This window comes from Phyllobates terribilis, unplaced genomic scaffold (assembly GCF_046119375.1).
Source record: "Phyllobates terribilis strain yellow unplaced genomic scaffold, ASM4611937v1 Scaffold_144__1_contigs__length_4642544, whole genome shotgun sequence".
NCBI classification, from domain to species: Eukaryota; Metazoa; Chordata; class Amphibia; order Anura; family Dendrobatidae; genus Phyllobates; species Phyllobates terribilis.
This window is the reverse complement of record NW_027362904.1, coordinates 179,717-189,221: the sequence shown is the minus strand read 5'-3', so window position 1 is coordinate 189,221 and position 9,505 is coordinate 179,717.

Below are 9,505 nucleotides of genomic sequence, written 5' to 3'. Positions count from 1 at the left end.
ATACTGTATATAGACAAGTCCCCCACACACAGCATACAGTATATAGACAAGCCCCCACAAACAGCATACGGTATATAGACAAGTCCCCCCACACACAGCATACGGTATATAGACAAGTCCCCCCACACACAGCATACGGTATATAGACAAGTCCCCCCACACACAGCATACGGTATATAGACAAGTCCCCCCACACACAGCATACGGTATATAGACAAGTCCCCCCACACAGCATACAGTATATAGACAAGTCCCCCATACACAGCATACAGTATATAGACAAGTCCCCCACACACAGCATACTGTATATAGACAAGTCCCCCACACAGCATACGGTATATAGACAAGTCCCCCCCACACATAATATATAGACAAGTCCCCCCCCACACAGCATACGGTATATAGACAAGTCCCCCCCACACACAGCATACGGTATATAGACAAGTCCCCCCACACAGCATACGGTATATAGACAAGTCCCCCCACACACAGCATACGGTATATAGACAAGTCCCCCCACACACAGCATACGGTATATAGACAAGTCCCCCACACACAGAATACAGTATATAGACAAGTCCCCCCCACACAGCATACGGTATATAGACAAGTCCCCCCACACACAACATACGGTATATAGACAAGTCCCCCACACACAGCATACTGTATATAGACAAGTCCCCCACACACATAATATATAGACAAGTCCCCCCCCCACACAGCATACGGTATATAGACAAGTCCCCCCCACACACACAGCATACGGTATATAGACAAGTCCCCCACACACAGCATACAGTATATAGACAAGTCCCTCACACACAGCATACGGTATATAGACAAGTCCCCCACACACAGCATACAGTATATACACTGTGTTCCAAATTATGTAAATAATATTTTCTCAGATTTTCCCAAATTACCTATATGAATTGAAGTCATTGTAATTTTCCAGTCAAATAACTATTAGAGTACAATTGAAAGGTTTTTGTACAAACTGCCTATGATAACAGTATATTTTTAAAAAAATAAAACACTCAAACTGCACTCAAAATGCATGTTCCAAATTATTATGCACAGCAGAGTTTTCAACCTTTTCATTTTAATAAAGAACAAAACAATGGTCATTTTTGAAATTATAAGCATTAGCAGGTTATTACAAACTGAAATCAAACAGTTTTCAACTCAAAACTTTATTCTAGGTGATGTTACATTTGCACATAGGACCCCTTGTTCGAAAGGAGCTTCTGAACTCTCTCGTCCATTGAATTTGTCAGGTTTTGGATGGTTTCTGCTTCAATTGTTTTGCATGAGGACAGAATACCCTCCCAGAGCTGGTGCTTAGATGTGAACTGCCTCCCGCCATCATAGACACTCCTTCTGATGATGCTCCAGAGGTTCTCAATGGGGTTGAGGTCAGGGGAGCATGGGGGTCACACCATAAGTTTGTCCCCTTTTATGCCCATAGCAGCCAGAGATGCAGATGTGTTATGTGCAGCATGAGACGGGGCATTATCATGCATGAAATGATCTTGCTGCGGAATGCACGGTTCTTCTTCTTGAACCATGGCAGGAAGTGCTGTTTGAGAAACTCAACATACATTATGGAGTTCATCTTTACCCCTTCAGGGATCCTAAAGGGGCCGACAATCTCTCTCTTCATGATTCCAGCCCAAAACATTACTCCACCTCCTCCTTGTTGGTGCCGTAGCCGTGTTTGCATGGGGTGTCCATCAACCAGCCATCCTCCACTCCATCCATCTGGACCATCGAGATCATTTCATGCATGATAATGCCCCGTCTCATGCTGCACATAACACATCTGCATCTCTGGCTGCTATGGGCATAAAAGGGGACAAACTTATGGTGTGGCCCCCATGCTCCCCTGACCTCAACCCCATTGAGAACCTCTGGAGCATCATCACAAGGAGTGTCTATGATGGCGGGAGGCAGTTCACATCTAAGCAACAGCTCTGGGAGGGTAATCTGTCCTCATGCAAAACAATTGAAGCAGAAACCATCCAAAACCTGACAAAATCAATGGACGAGAGAGTTCAGAAGCTCCTTTCGAACAAGGGGTCCTATGTGCAAATGTAACATCACCTAGAATAAAGTTTTGAGTTGAAAACTGTTTGATTTCAGTTTGTAATAACCTGCTAATGCTTATAATTTCAAAAATGACCATTTTTTTGTTCTTTATTAAAATGAAAAGGTTGAAAACTCTGCTGTGCATAATAATTTGGAACATGCATTTTGAGTGCAGTTTGAGTATTTAATTTTTTTTTAAATATACTGCTATCATAGGCAGTTTGTACAAAAACCTTTCAATTGTACTCTAATAGTTATTGGACTGGAAAATTACAATGACTGCAATTCATATAGGTAATTTGGGAAAATCTGAGAAAATATTATTTGCATAATAATTTTGAACACAATGTAGACAAGTGCATAGCTGTGCTAGGGTAGGAGTGGGAGGAGCCTTCCTTCTCTTGTCAGTGCTGGCCCTGCAGTCGGGCCCACCAGGGAATTCCCCAGCAGGCCAGTCCGAGCCTGGTCACATGCTGACTAGAGTCTCAGACACCTCTCTGAGTAGCCCACTGATAGAAGTGGATGAGAATCTAGTCGGCATTTGACCTCAACTATTACATCATAACACCGGCTTTATCTTTTTAAAGCTTTGTAACCTTTACTCACTTTATGAATCAGCCATAGATAAAACTCAGTAAGGATGGGTTGCTACTGTGTGCAATTTGCCAGCCAGCCCAGAACAGCGGTGGCCTGAGCCGACAGCAGCGACTTGAGTAGACTGTGGCCACCTGAGCCAACAGCAGCATTTATATTGTGCTATCGCCAGGAAATGGATGACAATGGCAGTCAGGGGAATGGTGAAGGCCTGCATGGCTGCCATCTTGGTACTCCTGTGAAGTTCATCCACAGTCTGGACTTAATCATATAAACTGTATACTGCATTACTAGAGGATTACTGTATATAGAATAAGCAGTCAAGAGATTGCAGGTTCAAGTGCCCTAAGGGGACATAAAAAAAGAAAGTAAAAATGGAAAAAAAAGAAAAAAGTTTTACAAAGGAAAAAAAATAAACAAAAATGTTAAATCACCCCTATATTCCGAGTTAAAAAAAAAAGAAAATAAAAAAGAAACATTTTATATTGTCGTGTCTGTAAAAGTCCGACCTATCAAAGCCCAAATTATTTAAACCGCACGTTAAATAGCGGAAAAATAAATTAAGAAGCCAGAATTGCCGTATTATGGTGTCACCAAACAGTAATAAATAACCCGGTATTGTGTCACCATTTTGTGAGACCCTGCATCTGTTCCATGTTTCTGCTGATGAATCTGGGCGAGGTTCGCTTTCTGCTCGCCGACCTGCGGGGGTTATTGATGCCATTCTCTGCTGTCTACAAACTTTTCATCTCTTTTTGATGCATTTTTTGGGAGGTAAAATTACCCAAAAAGAAAAAAAAAACTGGGTGTTTAGATTATCTTTGCTGCTGGGCATTTGCTGTAGGGGTTAATATATTTATGATTTGATAGATCGGACTTTTTGTCAGTGTGTCAATACTAAATAAATAAATATATATATATAATCTTTTAGTCTTGCTTTGTATTGACAAATGGAGGTAGGAAATTTAAAAGGATTTTTTTTATATATATAAATTTCAATTTTAATACTTTTCTATCACATTATTTTTTGGTCCCGTTGGGCAACTTGAACCAAAAATCCACAACTCATTGGAATTGCGACACTTAAATTCTGTGGATGTCGGGAAGGGGATAAAGAGAATAAAGTAACTTTGCAGAATGCTTCCGTTTTGTGTACACAGCTCCTGTGCTGACTTAGTGTTCTCTTTGGTTACACCACACACCCATTCTGTGTCCGGCCCCCACAGATCGCCATCTCCATATATATGGGGGGATTTCCTCATGTGACGACCCCTCTGGCGATGTATACAGATCACATGTGGCTTCACCTTCAGCTTTGATCTTCCAGTCTTCAGTTCCGGATCCTCCAGGATGAGGGATAAATCTTTCTTGCTCTTCATTCCCCTCCGTGGCTGATACAGCAGCTCCAGCGCGCCGACGTTCCCCTCATAGGGAGGAATCGCTCCGCAAAGACTGTTCTCAGCCACAGGACGATCCGCCGGATACAGGAGGAAAGTTCTCCTCTCTGCAATGAAGGATTATTCCACTTTTCTGCCATTTGTAAGATCTCTGCTTGTTGTCTGAGAATAAAATCATTCTTGTTAATATCCAGAACCTGAAAAAAATCTAATCCTGACAGCAGCGGAGCATTTATTACAATGGTATTCAGTCTAGACGATCCCCCTCCTGTCCTGACCGTTTGCTACAATGTATCAGTGCTGGGAAAATCTATCAGTTTGGACTTGGTTTCCCTTACAGAGGATTGTCCAGGCCAGACACCATTGTACCCAGTGGCGTCCCGCCAATGGCGGCAGGCCACGCGACTGCTATGGGGCCCGTGAGCTGGGGGGGCCCCATAGCAGTCGCCTGCACTGTGTACCCCTGCATCAGGTCCCCCTCCTGCACCCAGGCAAGCGGAGGGGCCCTGAGCAGGCGGGGGGCTTACTCGCCGTCGGGCATCCCGGCGCGCCATGGGCCACCCCCGCCTGCTCAGGGCACCGGCCGACACAATACTTACCTCTTCCGGTGCCCTAGACGCTAGAATGTATGGGATCCTTCCAGGTATGATGTCATTTCCGGGGGCGTGTTCTAGTTCAGCACCAGATGCCAGAGTCTCATGCAGAGACAGAGCTGCCGGTGAAGCTGCAGGAGGAGGTCAGTATCCTAAGCTGAGAAACAGGAGATTGTTCTATTAATTGCTGGTCTGATGTCTTTTCTTCTTGTTGTTTTTGGGGTGAGGGGGCTTGATACTTGCGAGTGAGGGATTTGGGGGGGTTAATGCTGGAGGGCAGTCTGGTGGGGTTAATTAATGCTTGTGGAGATCTTAGGGGGCTCTGGGGAATAATGCAGGGATAATGTGTGCTTGTGCGGGCCCTAAGGGGATGCTGTGGGCTTGTGAGGGCTCTGGGGGGGATGCTGCGGGCTTGTGGGGGCCCTAAGGGGGATTTTGCGGTCTTGTGGGGGCTCTGGGGGGGATGCTGCGAGCTTGTGGGGCCCTGGGGGAGATGCTGCGGGCTTGTGGGGCCCCGGGGAGGATGCTGTGGGCTTGTGGGTGCTCTGGGGGGGATGCTGCGGGCTTGTGGGGCCCTGGGGGGGATGCTGTGGGCTTGTGGGGGCCCTGGGGGTATGCTGTGGGCTTCTGGGGCCCTGGGGGGGATGCTGTGGGTTTGTGGGGGCCCTTGGGGGGATACTGTGGGCTTGTGGGTGCTCTGGGTGGGATGCTGCGGGCTTGTGGGGCCCTGGGGGGGATGCTGTGGGCTTGTGGGTGCTCTGGGGGGGGGGTGCTGCAGGCTTGTGGGTGCTCTGGGGGGGGATGCTGCAGGCTTCTGGGTCCTCTGGGGGGGGTGCTGCAGGCTTGTGGGGGCCCCGGGGGGATGCAGAAGGCTTGTGGGGGCCCCGGGGGGGGATGCAGAAGGCTTGTGGGGGCCCCGTGGGGGATGCAGCGGGCTTGTGGGGCCTCTGTATGGGGTCCAGCCTGCATATGGCATTACATGGGGACCAGGCAGTATTCTCTACGGTGAATTATATGGGATCCAGTATTTTGTATGGAGCATTATATGTGGCTCATAATACTGTATGGAGGACTATGTGGTGCCCATAATATTGTATGGAGGACTTAGTGGTGCCATAACACTGTATGGAGGACTATACTGTCCGGTCTGCACTGTGCGCTGTGAGGATTCACCGGTTTCTGAGCTATTGTAGAATTTACAATAGATATCACTCATGAAATGTAAGGAGTCAGTGAAATGTTTGGCATTGTACTATATCTATATCTATAATTTCTCTGCTGTATCTGTGCATCATGAATGGTTGGATGTGTTAAAGGGGCCACTGAGACTCTTTCGCCCGGGGCCCACGAAAACCTGGAGGAGGGAGCATCATGTGACACTCCCTCTCCCATCATTCCTCCTCTGCGTCTGACGCAGCAGCATGATGACGCGCCACGCTGTGTCAGACAGTGGAGCTGGCAGCTGCTGAGGTGATCAGCTGCAGAGACTGAAGCAGCGGGGAACGAGGAGCGGTAAGTATGTATTTATTTATAAATCAGTGTGTACTGATAATACTGGAGGACTGGGGCTGCATTTTACCCTACGGGTGGGGGGGGCTGCATTTTACCCTATGGTGGGCTGCATTATACTGCGTACAGGACCATGGAGGAATGCATTATACTGAGTGGGGAGCCATGGCGAGTGTCTTATACTGTGTGGAGGACCATGGGGGAGTGCATTGTACTGTGTGGAGGACCATGGGGGAGTGCATTGTACTGTGTGGAGGACCATGGGGGAATGCATTGTACTGTGTGGAGGACCATGGGGGAGTGCATTGTACTGTGTGGAGGACCATGGGGGAGTGCATTGTACTGTGTGGAGGACCATGGGGGAGTGCATTGTACTGTGTGGAGGACCATGGGGGAATGCATTGTACTGTGTGGAGGACCATGGCGGAGTGCATTATACTGTGTGGAGGACCATGGGGGAGTACATTGTACTGTGTGGAGGACCATGGGGGAGTGCATTGTACTGTGTGGAGGACCATGGGGGAGTGCATTGTACTGTGTGGAGGACCATGGGGTAGTGCATTGAACTGTGTGAAGGACCATGGGGGAGTGCATTGTACTGTGTGGAGGACCATGGGGGAGTGCATTGTACTGTGTGGAGGACCATGGGGGAATGCATTGTACTGTGTGGAGGACCATGGCGGAGTGCATTATACTGTGTGGAGGACCATGGGGGAGTACATTGTACTGTGTGGAGGACCATGGGGGAGTGCATTGTACTGTGTGGAGGACCATGGGGTAGTGCATTGTACTGTGTGGAGGACCATGGGGGAGTGCATTGTACTGTGTGGAGGACCATGGGGTAGTGCATTGAACTGTGTGAAGGACCATGGGGGAGTGCATTGTACTGTGTGGAGGACCACGTGGGAGTGCATTATACTGCGTGGAGGACCACGAGGGAGTGCATTATACTGCGTGGAGGACCATGGCGAGTGCCTTATACTGTGTGGAGAACCATGGCGAGAGTCTTATACTCTATGGAGTGTGGAGAGGTGTGGGGCAGTTGGGGGATCATACTTTACACTGGGAGTTGAGGTCGGGTACAGTAGGGTCATTATACTGATTATGTTCACAGACCAGCATGAAAGTTGGGCTGATCTCTGATTCAGTCATAAATCATCGCAGAAATAAAAGAGCTGGAAACTCCACATCATAAGGAGCTCACTGACTGAATCTCAAGTTAACTCATTCTGCAGCCATCAATGTGCTGCTGGGAAACAAAAAGCTGGTAAAGGCCGAACAGAGCAAATGTTACATGAAGAGAAATAGTAAAAAGTGTTTTTAGAGCAATATACATGTATTTAAAGGGATTGTCCGGTGTGAAGCTGAAGGCTGCAGTCATCTGTGTGACTCTCTGTGACTGCAGACTTGTAATCCTCACATCATGTAGACTGCGCGCTGCCAGCATTATTCTCAGCCCAGAGATGGCAGAAGCCCCTGTATCATGTGTACAGGAATTGTGCCCCCTCTCCCCGAGGAGCAGCAGTGCCTCGTCCTCCAGATACATGAGGGTCCCATCGGGGAGATCCGCATGTACCGGCCATGATGTCATCTCCATGGATACGGCATCAATGTGCAGAGCAGAAGACCCCTGTAAGGGAGAGCTCAGACGTGGGGGGATTGATGTGGATGTGAGGAGCAGATCCCTGCCATATTCACAGATTATCGCACAATACATGTGGCCTTGCACAGGAAAAACTGTGAGGAAAGAAGAAATCAGATTTCTTACAATATAGAATAATGTCCTCCTGCCCTCGTTCATGTCCAGTATTATTTATCCCCTGACCTTTAGGGTGGGGAACCCCTCCTGAGCCCCCTCCATTATATAGGAGCCATATATCTGCTCCATTACTGGCAGAAGGTAAGGAGCCAATCACACTGCACGGCTTCTGCTTCCTGCTCTAAGCCCCGCCCACCTGCCTTCCCTTGAGATCTCCATGACAACCCTTGTGTGACTACAGTGACAGGCCACGCCCCCGAGGATTCTGATCAGTGCGAAGTCTCCATATTGCTGAGGACTGTGAGCGGCTGATGGGCGGAGCCAGCAGCGATGTGAGGGGCGGAGCCAGCAGTGATATGAGGGGCGGAGCCAACAGCGACATGAGGGGCGGAGCCAGCAGTGATATGAGAGGCGGAGCCAGCAGCGATGTGAGGGGCGGAGCCAGCAGCGATGTGAGGGGCGGAGCCAACAGCGACATGAGGGGCGGAGCCAGCAGCGATATGAGGGGCTCTCACAGCACTCACAGGAGCAGGTGTGTGTGCAGCCCGTTCCTCTGCTGTGGGTGTTGTGGTGTGTGAGCTTCGCCGTGTATATATATATATATATATATATATATATATATATATACAGTTGAAATCAGAAGTTTCCATACACTGTATAAATAGACACATCTGCATGTTTTTCTCAATATTTGACATGAAATCAGAATAAACCTTTCCCATTTTAGGTCAATTAGGATTACCATAATTTTTAATATTGCCAAATGCCAGAATAATGAGCGTCTCTTGTAAGGGGCATTAACAGCGTCTTGTTATACCACTCTGACCTCCGCGTCTCTTCTGAGGGCCATTAAAAGAGTCTTGTTATACCACTCTGACCTCCACGTCTCTTGTAAGGGGCATTAAAACCGTCTTGTTATACCACTCTGACCTCCACGTGTCTTGTAAGGGGCATTAAAACCATCTTGTTATACCACTCTGACCTCCACGTCTCTTCTGAGGGGCATTAAAACCATCTTGTTATACCACTCTGACCTCCACGTCTCTTGTAAGGGGCATTAAAACCGTCTTGTTATACCACTCTGACCTCCACGTCTCTTCTGAGGGGCATTAAAAGCGTCTTGTTATACCACTCTGACCTCCACGTGTCTTGTAAGGGGCATTAAAAGCGTCTTGTTATACAACTCTGTCCTCCACGTCTCTTCTGAGGGGCATTAAAAGTGTCTTGTTAAGCTACTGGGACCTCCACGACTCTTCGAACGGGCATTGCATTTCCTCATAATTTTTGGAAGCTTTTGCTTGGAAGGCATAAGCAAATACTATGGGAGACCCACTCCCCAATAATGGGAATAATGTTTTTAAGATGCTGTACTGTATGGCTCTTGTAAGGGGCATTAAAACCGTCTTGTTAAGCTACTGTGACCTCCACGTCTCTTCAAAGGGGCATTAAAAGCGTCTTCTTAAGCCACTCTGAACTCCACAGGTCTTCCAAGGGGCATTGAAATGTTGTTTTTAATTACCTTACCTCTAATCTCCACGACTCTTCCAACGGGCATTGCATTTCCT